We start from the raw sequence: 15,170 nt of genomic DNA, 5'->3' as shown, positions 1-15,170 counted from the left end.
TAGTTAGTATTAATGTAGTTCTGTTTAAAATACAACTACTTTAATGTGAACTAGGTACCTTTTAAGTTGCAATAGCAGGGTCTGCATGGGGCAGTTACAAGACAACACTTTAGTGCATGCTGCAATTCACACCCACATAGTCCATGCACTGTGTAGACAAGCCCTTAATCTCTCTGTACTTCAATTCCCCATCAGTAAATCTGGGATAATGCTTCCTTTCTCTCGCCTTTGCCTGTCTTGTTCTTTTAGACTGTAAACTTTTTGGATGAAGACTGTCACTTACTATTTGTATGTGCAGCACCCAGCACAACGGGGCCCTGATCTCATTTGGGCCCTCTAAGCATTTAAAGTAATTAATACAAGTGGAAGGAATGTAATGCAGGTTAGCACTCAGAAAACTTGGTGATGGGTGTGCTATAAGAACCTTGACAGATACATTAAAAGAGAGGAATTATTTATTAATTAGTCTGTTTTTAATTCCTGCATAAGAAATGGCACCTGCCGTTGAGAAAGGGGTTTGGGGCTAAGAATATGTTCAATAAGAAAAGACAATGTCTAACCATTTACACAAATGGTATAGAAGTTGCTGTGCCAGAACTGCAGATCCCATCCCAAGATTTTTGCAAGAAGAAATCACTTCTAATGCATTCTCATGCTGTGCTGTAGGAAAGAGCCGAGAAGCATGTGTTGGTTCCAACCCCAGTAAGTGATTTATTACTGGTAACCTAAAAGTGACATAGATAATCAACGCTATTTCCTGGTGTAGTGACATTACCAGTGTAAACCTTCTGAGAGCCTTCTCTATCATCTCCCCTCTTTTAGTTTTAGAAATGCTTACTAATATGGGGGTGGGGGAGGCCATTTGAGAGATACCTGTACTTTGGCTGTAGATGAGGCAGACTCCCAGAACCTCTGAGGCGGTGAGAGGATTATCCTGCTGCAGATCCACCTGGCTTTCTGTCAGTGTACTGTGCTTCTTTCTTCTCTGCCTCTCCATTTTCTCTTCTTCTTGAGATTTGGTTTAACTTTTCACTCTTTAATCATTTCACCTGTAGGCCTGGACTCTCCTTTTTTTTCTTTTTGACTTTGACTTTAGAATGGGTCTTTTTCTCTTGATCCCTTTGGACTTTAGGTCTGATCTTTTCTTTTCCTTCTCTCTGATTCTGTACTGGACCTTTTCCTTTATCTTCTCCTTGACTGTAGGCCTAGTCTTTCCCCTCCCCCTCTCATTTCTGGCTGTTTACACCCACCCTCAAATAATTGTAGACTATTATGCATCCCTTCCCTTCACCCCTCACTGATGTTTTGCCAAGAAACACCTATATACAGTAGCTTTTAAAATCTTTTCTTCCCATTTTATTTAGTGGTTAATTTGATTGTGCTACGTACTCCCTCTTGCAGATCATTGTTACATAACACTGGACATCACACCCAATATCTCCCCACAACTCAGTGTGATGCCTTTTACAATTGCCTTCAGCCAGTGTTGATCTACATGATTGTTCATATCCAAACCAATTCAACTCAATTTTTAGTAAGATTTTGTGAGTCATTAAATACTTTCCTAAGATCCTGATCTAGTTACATCTCCTCTGTTCCCCTCACACAGTAAACCCTGCCACGTCATCACTTTTTTCTTAGGAATAATTGTTTCCTAACCATTTTTATCATATTATTGTTCTTTATTCCTGTTTCTAAACTCATATGAGATTAAAATGTATTGAGTATTTTGTCTACTTATTACCCCCGAACCCTCCCCCCCAACTTTTTATGAAGGATTGCGGTATTACAATCTAAGTACGGTGTAGTCTCATCTTTTGAACTTGCTAAGTAACGTTTGCTAAATCCAAAGCATCCGTTCAAAGATATCTTGTCCTCTGTACTAATACCACCTTGCTATAAAATCGTGCTGTATCTTTTGTAGGATATTTTGCAAGCTACTTGTACTTACACAGTAATGTTTTATTCTTTATTGCAATGCAATATAGTTGTCTTTGCCTCACTCATTTGAAACAGCAGAGGCAGAATATCTTGCACTCTAGCAGACTGGAGTTTATCCTTGGGAAGTTAGGCCAGTTCATTATTGCTGCATGCCTGGGAAACATGAAAACAATGTTTGAACATGGGTGGGGATGGGCTGAGATGCACAAACCCATGATTTTCACTGCCCCTAAAGGCTTATGGGGAAGGGAAAGGTGAGTCGAAAATTACAGGCATATATTTTACTCAGAAATTAGCTTTAACAATGACACCGTTACTGCATAATCGTATCTCTGGGATCATAAATGAGGTGGGAAGTTCATTAGCATTGCATGCTCGGACATTTGTGAGCATGGTATTATGTTTGAAAGTTGCCTACAGAGCATAATAAAGTAAAGGGAGTATACAACTTGGAAAAAGTTTAAGTACTTTTTAAATTTTGAGTTTCACCCACTCATATAATCCTACTAGAAATAGTACTTGACAACTGAGAAGATTGCTGTGAGAATTCAGCTACATTACACAGAGGAAGTAATGGTACGTGTGTGTATTGAATTATTGTATCTGTCCATATGCAGTGTACATCATACAATTTATTTTTCCAGTTTTGTTCAGGTTTTTGTTTTAGCTGTGTTTCAGCTGTCTTTCTGCTAGACAGGCCGCCTTCAGTGGGTATAATATACCTTCGATGCCTGATTGGATCTAGATCAAATACTTACGTAGCCAGACTAAATTCACAAGAACGTAAATAGAAGCCATAAGGGTTTCTGTAAAATACCCTGTAGCTTTCATTAACTTAAATGGATGTTTATCAGTAATGAGGTATTTTGCAGTTAAATGAAAATAAGGCTTGGCAATAGCTAAACCATATTTGTCTTTACAATGCTTCTTTAGCAACAACATCCCCATAGGAAATCACAAGTAGGGGCGGATCACGGCACAGTCTTACTCAATCATGTAGGGGCATATAAGGGAGGAACACTCCCCCGCCAAACACATACATTTAACGGTGTGGCCTCCCACCTAGACTCAGGGCACAGTGGGAAAGGACTCTCTGCATAGCCACCAACAGCCTGCAAGCAAGTGTGCAGAGAGGGAACAGCGACAGGTAAGGAGTGGAGGGGGCCTTGGCCCACTCCCCCACTGAGCCAGCCAGCAGAGCTGAAGCGGGGTGGGGTGGAAATAATCTGTGCTTGAAAACAGCAACATCACCAATTACTTCAGCTGGGGCTGGGCTGGCTCAACTACATCTTGCCCCTTTCACAGACCATGATGCAAAGGCTCCATCTGAATCTTAAATAGGTCATATTAGCTTTCCTCGTGTTGTTGAAGTCACTCAAGTCTGAATAGCATAAAAGAGCACAATAATGATACATTGGAATAAAATCTAGGCACTTGTTTTTTGTAATTATGTACACCCACCCACCCCCACCCCGGTAAATAAACCAAGTAGCTAGGCTAGAAAATGAGAGCTAATGCAATGGGATGCTTCATTGCTCTTTGAGGATGAAATCTGCTAGACAGCTTTGTATTATATACAGTACTGTGCTCAGGCTGGTAAAATAACCTTGTGCTTCATGGTCATGAAGTTTTTTTCCATTTTCCCAAACAAGGCATTAAGTAATTTTGCACAGGACATGTGGCACTTCACCAAATCAATCTACCAAGAAGAGAAATCAGCTGATATTAAACAAATCTACGGGTATTCTGATGCATTGCTGTATTGGGCAATTTTACACTGGCGCTGAACACACAAAGGGCCTGTTTCTCATTTATATTAGGGTCCCTTTACACAATCCGGACAGTGTAAAGGGGCCTTAAGGTACAATTTACACCCATTTCAAGGCCCCTTTAAATTGCCAGACCAGTGAAAGGGGTATTAGTGCAAAGGAAAATCAGGCCAAATAGCAAAATCAGGCCAAATAGCAACAATTTCAAAGTCCACTCTTAAAAAACCTGCTAGTTGCACTATAGAGATAAAGACAAATCGAGCCAGAATCTAATAGTCTTTGAGTTTTCTCTGCTTGCATGTAACTAAATACCTCAGAGTCTGTTTGCTCTTTCCTTTTTAAAGAAAAACTCAAGAAACTGGACGGAGAATGAGCAAGGTAAATAATGAGCATCTGATCTCCAAGAATATACCAGAAATATAAAAGTCCAGAGAAGGAGAATGAAAATAATTAGGGGCATTAAAAGACTTCCATACAAAGAGATATTAAAGGAGTGGTTCTCAAACTTTTGTACTGGTTACCCCTTTCACGTAGCAAGCCTCTTAGTGTGACCCCTCTTGTAAATTAAAAACACTTTTATATATTTAACACCATTATAAATGCTGGAGGCAAAGCGGGGTTTGGGGTGGAGGCTGACAGCTCGCGACTCCCCATGTAATAACCTCATGACCCCCTGAGGGGTCCCAACCCCCAGTTTTGAGAACCCTTGTATTAAAGCTAGTAGGACTATTTAGTTTAGAAAGGAGACAAATAAGAGGTGACATAATGGAGGGAATATAAAATACTGGATCGTGTAGAATTAGTTTAGTCTCTATTTAGACTTTCTCAAAATACAAGAAGGGATGATATTAAAAAGCAACAAATTGAACATTAATGTTTTAAAATTGTTTTATATACCCAACAGCTGTAATGTGTGGAAATTACGGATAAAGGTATTAGGTACAGAGCCTTAATAGCAGAATTCTCAGAAAAGATTAGTAAGACCAATATTTATATGATTAAGAACATTATCTAGGGTTAAAATAGTCTTACAATTTATAAGGAGTATAAGTCCTGCTGCTTCAGGACATGAGCCAATAAAGCACTGCCAGGTGTTCAGATGAAACTTTTCCCATAAGCATGTTACTGTATAATTGATCATTTTGGCAGCTTTACACTCTCTTCTGCTGGCAACTGTCAGTCTATGCGGCTAGGTGGACCATTGATCTGACCTGCTATAGTAATTCTTGTGTTACTATTAAATTAATCAAACATAATGATGTGTTCAGACAAAATACATAAGGATTTCGCTCCTTTTTTCTCTAGTAGAGGAATGCAGTCATAAGCAAGATTTGAATGTGAAGAGAAATTAGCACCAGGGATATATGGCCACAACCTCAGCTCATGTAAATCAGCATAGCTTCACTGACTTCAATGAAGCAATACAATTTAAACCAGCAGAGGATTTGACCCATAAAATTTCCCAAGATTTGTCGGTGTTTAAGGCTCAGAAGAGAACTGAATAGGGTGACTCTTGACACAGCTCATTGTACAGAGTTTTAAAAAATAGTCTTTTAGGTCCAGCATAAAATAAATCAGAGAAATGTTTCTCTAAAACAATTACCATACTCTTAAAATTGAGAAACATGTAGCTGTGAGTAGAGTCAGTCATAGTGCGCGGCTGGCTCAGTTCAGGTTCCTCCCGCTCTTCCAGTCCTGGGCCGCTCCAAATTTGAGGAATAAAGTGGCAAAAACCTTTCATGCTCTTTTCGTTCTGGCTTGATCTGGGTTGCAATGCCGTGTTTAAAAACAAATAGCTAGTTTAGTGTGCAAACCTATTATTCTGCCTGGTCACAGGAGAAAAATTTGTGTAGGTAAATATTTACTTGGCTTTAACTCCCTCAGACTGAACAGGTTTATTATCTAGTTGCTATGATCATGCAGAGGAAATCCATCTAAAACTAGGTATTCTACCAAATCATAGTTGTGGTGGTGGTGGTTTTGTTTTTAAATATAAGGGTTAGCAAATACTTCTAGCTCTGATTAGGTAACCCCTTTTTACATTTTCTGGAACAAGAAAAAGCAGGGTTCTTTAACTCATGAAATGGTCTTTAAGTTTCAGAGCATATTTAATGTGCTGAATGAACCTCTTTTCTTGTTAATATGTGCAACCTATTTACCATAATCATCCGCTACTTCAGGTCACTAAACTAGGTCTATTTCCTATCTGCTGGATTCTAAAAATAATAAAAAAGTGAATATTTCAGCCACTATGAAGGTAAATTATTTTCAGCAGGGGGGAAAGAGTTCAAACACCGACCAAAACAAACTTAGGATCACACACAGCGTATTTTTTTAAGCATTCAAAATATGAGAACTGCTAGCGTACAGGATAAGGTGTTTATTTTTCACTCTTCCTGAGCAAAATAAGTTATTCAGCCATGCCAAAGATCTGGGGTTTGTTTTTGTTCTTTTTGTTTTTATAAATCCATAGAACAGGCTGAACTGTGGAGTTTTTGTCTATTTAGAATGTATGCTCCTCGGGGCAGGGACCATGTCTTATACAGGATTCAACATATTGTTGATGCTTAACAAATATAAATAATTGCTATTTCCAATATGTAAAATAGGGATTCCTATTGTCAGCTTCTGAATGACCATTATCAGAGTTATTTTATTGTAGCATTAGAACGACATGCATCTGCTGGCAAGAAAGCTGGAGCCATCAAACAATCGAATTAGCGTACCTGTAGCTTTTTGCCAGGGAAGTTCGGGCTTGTTTTCCCACACTAAGCCGTGACTGACAAAAATGTCTGTGTAATTCTCAACATTTAGAAACAGTAACCATGTCTGTCTTTTCTTTAGGAAAGTACTTGTTTATTGCTGTGTGATGTAACTATGTGATTGCATGCGAGGCAGATACTCCGAGTGCTGTGAGTTAGCAGACACTAGTTGTTACTATAATAACAGGACTAGTTCACAAGTGCTGCTAATTGCTACTTGCCGGGCTCATTCCAGAGGAGAAGTACAGACATCTAATATAATTTAGCCCTAAAAAGAAACATTCTGAGGCAGCTAACTAGCAGCATCTAGAAAATGACCCTAGCGAAATGTCAGGAGAAGCTAGGTGTTCATAAACGTGTAAGAATGTGTTAAGATGGCCCGCTTCTGAGAAATCAGCTATGAATGTTATTACTCAAATCCTACAGTCTGGCATGGCATTGTATACAATCCCGTCTATGCCAAGCACAGAGGCAGGAGACCCTGCTTCAGCAAGCTATTTAAGTATGCGCTTAACTTTAAGGGGACTAAAGCACACGTAGAAATCTTTGCAGATTCAGAGCCTAAAAGTGTCCTGATGTTCAGCACATCTGAAGTAGAACTAACATTGTGAATAGGTCTTGTGCAGAATCTCCGCACAGGGCAAACTTCACTCAAAGCCTTCAAACAACGTGCAAGGTACAGGTGTTTCTTTATGGAAATAAATTTGTATAGGGTCTCATTAATGATGAACCTCATAACATTACTCTATAACTTACAATGTACTCTTTTCTATATATTGATAGTGTAATGGGTCTCCTTCCCCACTAGCAGGATTGCAGATGGGTGTGGTTTGAAGGAGAGACTGGGAAAAGGGAAGTGAAACAGGTGTGGGTTGGGTGTTTTTTTTGTTGTTGTTTTGGTTTTTTTTGTGAGTGTGGGGGGGCTGCCTGTCCTCAGCTCTAGGGTAGGGAGATGACATTGTGTTAACTCTGTCTGTTAAAGTTTGTTGGATTATTTATTTTACTATGTGATCTTGCCATATTCATTCAGATATCTGTGATTCTACAGTATTTTTACAAATTACAGTACAAGGTGTAAGAAGGAACTATGAAGCAGTTGTCAAAAAATTACAGGGCAGAATTACAATATTTGGTACACACAAGACCACCTTTTAACTTTAAATAATAATCACCAGCTCTTATGTATTGCATTTCAGGATAGTCATCCCTTATCTAAACACTACATTAGAGAACAAAAAGGGCCACCATAGCAAGCCACTATCTCACCTTCCAGTAGTATTTGAAAGAAGTACTCCAAAAAAGTGGGCTTGGGAGGGCTAAACTTCATGGTTGATTAGACATGGAGGTCAGTCATACACTGGGGTATAAACTTGAGGTTTCCTATCAATATGACTGACCTTGGGTTGTTTCTTTGCTGACTAAGGCCCCAGTTCAGCAAGGTACTTAAGCATGTGCCTAAATTTAAGTATGTTAAAAACCATACCAGGTGCTTAAGTACTTTGTTGAAATGGCCCTTGCAGTGTTTCCAGTTGTGCTTGCAAGTTTGGAGATAATCAGGATGATGGCTGTTGAGAGGTCATGAGCACTGCATTTGAAATGTGAAATGCCACAATGTTCTAGTCTACCTCCCGAGCTATTCAGTTCACAGGATATGGGATGCATGATTAAATCACATCTAAATGAAAGGCAGAGTAAAATCAATATGTTAATTGTATAAATTTTGTTGGCTGCCTTGAGGATTTTTCTTTTAAGAGTTTGGAAAACATTGCTAGATGTACATGTAGTTGCCTTGTTCTAAGCTGTGGAAGTTCTAAGGTCTTCACTGTGTCGGAATTCTCCATCTTCTCCCCAGCAATGGATCGAACGCAGCTAGAAGAAGTATACCAAGTTAAGGAACTTAGTGTTAAGAGAAGACTCAAGAGCATATTTGTTTTTCTGTGCTACAGATCATTGCATTCTGATTGAGTAGTTGCTCCCTGCCAGAAGTTATGAGTCTTGTCATGGGAAATTCCAGGTGAGCTTGATCTATGTTTCTTCGAGGTAACAGCTGCTTCTTTTGCTCAAAGGGAATTCCCACTGACTATGATTTGTTACAAAGGGCGCATGACCCCTGGTTTTGTTTTGACACTGACTTTGAGCTGTTAGGGATGGCATTATTTTTGTTTTGCTAAAATAAGACCTGATAACAGAGAAATTTTAGTCAACTACAAGTTATGAAGGTACTTCACAAGCAGAGGGCCTGATCCTCCTTTCACTTACACCAGTCTTATACCTGTGCAACTGTAATGGAGTTGCTTCTGGGCCACACTGGTGTAAATGAGACCAAAATCTGACACACACATAGCGAAAGATAAGGACACCACTAGCAAATGCTATTGCTTTGCCTGGCGTGACCTATAAATGTTTGAACGGTACCACCTGGTCTTCTATAAGTCAACAAAACCTACTAAATTTGCCAACTTCAGCACATAGGACAAGTAAAGAAGACTTTAAGTTGGCCCACTTTTCAGCATGCAATGAAGAAATACTGTATACCAAAACTAAACACTTCATGTTGTGGTAACGCTTACCGGTCAGTCAGGCTGGAACCCCATTGTGCTGTAAAAATATCTAGTAAATAAGCCTTTGTCCCAAAAAGCTTATAATCTAACAGATGAGACCTAACAGGCGAATGAAACAAACAAGTGGGTGGGTGGATGATGGAAAAGATGAGGTAACTAAAATATTAGGGTTTACACAATTCTTCGCTACTTAGAATCAGTAATCACAGTCTTTTGCAATCTCGGTGGATCAAGGAAATATTGACCATTAATAAAAAACAATTCCAAATGTTTCCCATCAAACTTCAGATACTGAATGTTGGTCCGAGCTCCATTTTCTTGTAAAGCCACAAACACCAGTAAAGTTTCAAAAGAGATTTCCCGGAGTGCATTCCATGTGTTAAACAGCTAGCAGTCTACTATACAGAATTACTGTGGTATAACTATGTCGCTCTGGGGTGTGAATAATCCGCACCCCTGAGTGACTTAGTTACACTGACCTAAGTGCCAGTGTAGACAGCGCTATATCGGCCGGAGGTGGATTCACTAAGCCACTAGGAGAAACTCTCTCTCTTTGGAGGGCTTGAACAGTGATAGCATTCAAAGCTATAAAATGAGCTACAGCTCTGTCCCGCCTGGCAAAGTGGGAGGGGAGCCTTGTTGTCACAGAATAAGTTAATAGTGTGAATAAAATCCTAACTCTTGAGTGTTTGTTTTCTCAATCTTAAAATTTAGCTCAATGAAGTGTAATGGAGCATAATATAGTAGCTACTGTTTGGTCTTATCCCTATATATTTTGGCTATTTCTTAGGACCAGATTGTGTTCTGGCCTATGTGCCTGCACAGGTCATAAGAGGGAGTAAAAAAAAATCCTCCTTATTTCCTTGCAGGGGCTACTTTAGGTCCATCTGAGTAGACTGAAGTGGGCACTGCAGACTCACTAGTCCCCCCTAAAGCAGGTGGGTGAGGTGTGGGGAGGAGAGAGGAATGGATGGAGCTTTGCCCAACTTGACAACGCACAGCTGTCACAGCTCAGCCAAAATGAGAGGAGCAGGATGCTATAATTTGCTACTGGTCTAGCCAGCAGCCGTTAGTGTTGGGATTGTTGTGTGTTTTTTCTACTGAAAAGTCATTGGAATACAAGATTGGGTGTGTGGTTCCTTTTCTATAAATAAATACACTGTTACTATAATAAATTAATACATTCCTAAGTGATTTTGGGGGCATCTGCCTGTGGGGAAAATAATATCTTTGCTCACTATTTGTACAGCACCTAGCACAATGGAGTCTGGGTCCATGATTTAGAGCTTCTATGCGCTATTGCAATATAAATCAATTAATCTGTTTATCTGTAGCTCACTTCAAGATTTTGGCATCCTGAACTATAATGCAGCGATAGTAGCAAGATAATTGTATAAGACTCTTGAAATAAAAAAGTTAATTAATATACTTTGTCTACCTCTGACACCACCCTCCCTACCCCCCAAAACAATACCCCAAAACCAAATTTCTTCCTTTAATTTTAGTTGTGAATCAACTAAGTGGCATAGCTTGTATGAAATGTTTGGGGGGACATAACTGGTAGATCTTAAACTATATTTATAAGCATAGTTTACATATGCTGTGTTAGTATGAAATTTCCTTCCTTCAAAGAATTTATATAAAATTTGAAAAAGGAAATAGAAAAATGAAACATAACATTTGAATCCCATCATTTTGAGAGGATTTGCCAGGAAATAACTGTGCCTATATTTAAATTTTAAAAACTAGAAGGTAAGTCCCCTTTGTACTAGGTGCTCAATGCATAAAAGTAGCCTCATAGCCAAGAAAGGATTAGAACAATGTTTGCCATCTGTATTAAGCATGAAACAGAAAATTAATCCTAAACTGCCCCCTGCTGTGTATTAGGAAAAATGCAGTAAACATTATATCCAGTTCTCAAACTTGATTTCCTAAAGTAAACTTCCTCAATCCATATTTTAGGCACCAAAATGAAAGTGGGTAGTTTTGGGAGGTGCTGAATGTTCACAGTTCCCACTGAAGTCACTAATGTCTGTAAGTGCTCAGTACTTCTGAAAACAAAAACAAAGTACTAGAACAGATGGAAATTGTTGCAAGAATTATCCATATTCATTGATCCTACAGATCCATTTTTGAAACCAGTTAATCTGCAACATTGTTTGAAATCACAGGGAAAAACATCTAGCCTGTAATCCTTTATACCTGTCTGCTGTGCCTGGATACCCGTTGGTTGACAGCAGCTCTTTGCCACAAAAAGGTCAAATGTGCATAGACTGTATAATATAGAGACAAATATATTTGGAGGGAAGCCTTTTAAAAAATACTTGCAGCCCATACTTGCCAACCAGCTGATGATAAATTCAGAGGCTCATCTCACTCTCTCTGTGTAAGTGTGATTTCTCCCAATCATTTCTGTTGCAACTTTCTGCCACGTTTTTCTCAGGTGCAAACTGTATTTCTAGTTCAGTGAGCAATGGGAATACGGGTTGTCATAACCATACAGCTAAGGGCAGCCTAGAAATCCTCCTTACTTGCAAGGGGTTAAGAAGCTCAAATAACCTGGTTGGCACCTGACCAAAAGGACCAATGGGGAAAGAAGATACTTTCAAATCTTGGGGGGGTGGGGGGAAAGAGAGGCTTTGTTTTGTGTGTTCTCTTGGGAAGCGGAGAAGCATCAGGTCAGAAAACTCCTCCTCCTATAAACCATCCTAAAAGTCTCTCATATTACAAAAATTTTAAGTAAAAGCAGGCAAGGCATGTTAGATTATCTTTTGTTCTGTTTGTGAATTTTTCCTTTGCTGGAGGGAGGTTTATTCCTGTTTTTTGTAACTTTGAAACTAAGCCTAGAGGAAGTTCTGCTGTGTTTTTGAATCTTTTGTTACCCTGTAAAGTTATTTTCCATCCTGATTTTACAGAGGTGATTTTTACTTTTTTTTTTTTAAATAAAATCCTTCTTTTAAGAACCTGACTGATTTCCTATTGTCCTAAGACCCAGGGGTTTGGGTTTGTGATCACTTTGTAACCAGTTGGTTAGCATATTATTCTCAAGCCTCCCTAGGAAAGGGGGTGTAAAGGGTTGGGGTGATATTTTTGGGGAATAGGAACACCAAGTGGTCCTTTCCCTGATTCTTTGTTAAATCACTTGGTGGTGGCAGCGTACCCACCAAGGGCAAAGAATTTGTGCCTTAGGGAAGTTTTAACCTAAGCTGGTAGAAATAGGCTTAAGGGGTCTTTCATTCGGGCCCCTGCATCTGTACCCTAGAGTTCAGAGTGGGGAGGGAATCCTGACACAGGTGATCATACAGAGGACTGAGAAGCATTAGCAAAAGTTGGAGCAAAGAGGGGAGACTTGGAAATCACCTGTCTGTACCAAGGCCCTGATCCTGCAAAGACTTATACACACTCTTAATTTAAATGAAGTTGTCCCACTCACTTCAGTGAGACTACTTACATATGTAAAATAAGGCCTATGTGTAAGTTTCTGCAGGACCTGGGCCTGTGATTGGGTCTTGGCATTGCTAACAAATCTCACATTCATAAGGAATGAAAATTCATATAAAATAAACACCCACCAGACTGTTTATATTTTTTAAAAAGTTCCTAGTTCTAACCCTTGAGCTGAGTTCATGTGGATGTTAGAAGTCTCCTATGCAACTCTATTGCAATAACGTGCGATAAGTGGCCAAATTATATTATATAGCAAGGACATATGCAATGCTGTATGTCTGGGTCCCTAACAACATAGGCACAAAGCTGCAGTTTTGCTTTAGACACAGCTGACATCAAGCCTGCATTGTTATGTCTCTTGTATGTACACAGTGAGATCTAGAAAGTGAATTATAATGGGGACAATCCACTACAAGGTTTGGTAGAAAAATAAAAGCTATGCACAAAAGAATGGAAAAACACTATATAGAACACAGATATTGTATTTCTGTTTGCATGTTACTTCTGATTGTTTGCAGTTGATTCCCAGATGACAAGCTATCTTTAACTTTTTGAGTAAAAACTGCAAAATTAGTTTAAGGCTAACTTTGAATTTTGTTTTTAAGGTTAGACTTCAAAAACAAAGAACATATATGCTGGTACAATCAACGCCCCCTGGACAACCACAACTCTAGTCCTGGATCATTCCTTGAGAACAGCCAGAAACATACAGACAATGAGCCAGAGTGTACGCCCACAGGATATATGTAAGTCTCATTGACTTCAGATGGAGTTACTTGTATGCTGCAATGGAAGAATCATGCCCCATTAGTTTGATCCTACTTCTAGTGAAGTTAACAAGAGAGAACTGCAAAGAGTCAATGTCCTGTTATCAATGACTGCAAAAATTAAGAATGGATCTTATTAGACTACCTTATACAATCTTACAACTGTACATAGCTATTCTTTTAGACTTAGCTGGTTGAGGCATGGACTGGCATTACTATAGGGATGTACAGTGCCTAGCACAATAGGGTTCTGACCTGCTTGGCCTCTAGGCACTACGGCTATACAAAGGTTAAATAATAAATATTTATACCAAGCTGCATTTGTGTTTACATCAGAAATAGTTGTGCATCCTGGCTTCTTCAGGACCACATGAAGTCCCATTACGAATGCACACTTTTGACTACTTTGTTCCCAATATATTTTTTTGATTCATAATCATTGTACACCCCTCTCCCACAGTTCTTATGCTTCAAAATAGTGGTTCACTCAGCTATTGTACCAACACATACCTGCCTCATACCTGTGAAGCCAGCAATATCCATCAGTCAACCTGTGGACTTTTTTTTTTTTTTAAAATCTTGGCCTTAATGATTTCTCAAAGCACCTATAGCCAGGGATCATCCATTTTTATATGTTAAATCAAAATAAACTACGTAATGAAGGCAAGGAGTCCAAAACACGGTTTTATAGGAGAAATATTTTGCTAGCAGTAAATTAAAGTGATTGTTTAAATATTCTACTAAGAATTGTTAAAAGGAACGTAAACACTTTGCTACAGACCTAACATTTGAGAGAATAACATATTTCAATATTTTTTGGCCTGGTCCAAATCCTTCTGAAATCAGTGGGAATCACTCAACTGACTTCAGTGGGCTTTGGTTTAGGCTCTTTATGCTGAAAGTGGAATCTTTTGGAGGAGACAAAATGAAGATTATCTTATTTGGGCCCTGATCTTGCAAAGACTTACTTACACATGTATGTAATTTTACTTACTGTGATTAGTGACATGGGGTTACTCATAATGCATAAAGTTAAGCATGTGTGTACGATTTGGTGCCTTGGTCATGAAAGATATCATGGACCTTTTTGTAAGTGTGGGCGTGTTAACCTCAGTGTCCTGCCATATTCTAAAAATCAGATTACATTTTGTCTACCTTCATTCACTGTGTGATTTTGATTGACTAGGGTATTCTTTACTACCATTTCCAAACTGCTGAATAGAATTACTGTGAACTAGTAAACAGATTATGCACTCCCCTCCAACAACAGCTGCATTGAAGTAGTACTTCAAGTGGCCATACTACTCTCCAAGTAAATTTTGCCTATCATTTACAATGCCTGCCATGAGTAAGCTAGTATGACAAACTAAAAAAGCAAGAGAAAACAAGGATGAGGGATATCAATAAATTAAATCTAAAGAAAAATTGTTGGATAAAAAGACTTTGCTCCTTTCCTAGGAACAGAAATTACCATGATGGCTCAGATCAGTGGCTCATCTAGTCCAATATCCTGTCACTGACAGCATCCCATACCAAAGCTTTGGAGGAACTTTTAGTAGACTGAGATGGAATAACCTATTCATAGGGAAAGCTTCTTCCCAACTGCTAATAATTAAAGGCTGTTTTAGTCCCTCAAGAATGAGATTTTTATATCCCTTCTAAATCTAATTGCTTTTTTTAAATTAATTTTTTATTGGAACTGGATGTTCTTGTTACTTAACATCCAATTCTTTCTGAATTCTGCTAAATGGCAAAGTTTTCAAAAGTTTGTGTGTGTAACAGTTACAAAGCTTTAACTTTTTGAATCTCAACATCTGTCATTAAATAGTCTGCCCCCCATAATTTCCCACAACTGTGAAAATTTAAATCAATAAAAATAATCTGTCAATTATTTAAAAATAAAAATTGAATTCTGACAAACTT

At 38.7% G+C, this 15,170-nt stretch overlaps 2 long non-coding RNA genes across 2 annotated transcripts; both read left to right on the top strand.

Moving 5' to 3' along the window:
• The first annotated feature begins 1,867 nt into the window (after positions 1 to 1,867).
• On the top strand, positions 1,868 to 4,377 carry LOC122465145. The gene is made up of 3 exons (XR_006289749.1): positions 1,868 to 1,879; positions 3,505 to 3,508; positions 4,202 to 4,377. It is a non-coding gene; the product is annotated as an uncharacterized LOC122465145 (long non-coding RNA).
• Positions 4,378 to 8,324: 3,947 nt separating this feature from the next.
• LOC122465144 lies at positions 8,325 to 13,842 on the top strand. The gene is made up of 2 exons (XR_006289748.1): positions 8,325 to 8,486; positions 13,086 to 13,842. It is a non-coding gene; the product is annotated as an uncharacterized LOC122465144 (long non-coding RNA).
• Positions 13,843 to 15,170: the final 1,328 nt, after the last annotated feature.

The sequence above is a fragment of the Chelonia mydas genome, chromosome 3 (genome assembly GCF_015237465.2).
Source record: "Chelonia mydas isolate rCheMyd1 chromosome 3, rCheMyd1.pri.v2, whole genome shotgun sequence".
NCBI lineage: Eukaryota > Metazoa > Chordata > Testudines > Cheloniidae > Chelonia > Chelonia mydas.
Note: the sequence above shows the minus strand (reverse complement) of the source record. Positions and strands in the feature narration are given on the sequence as shown.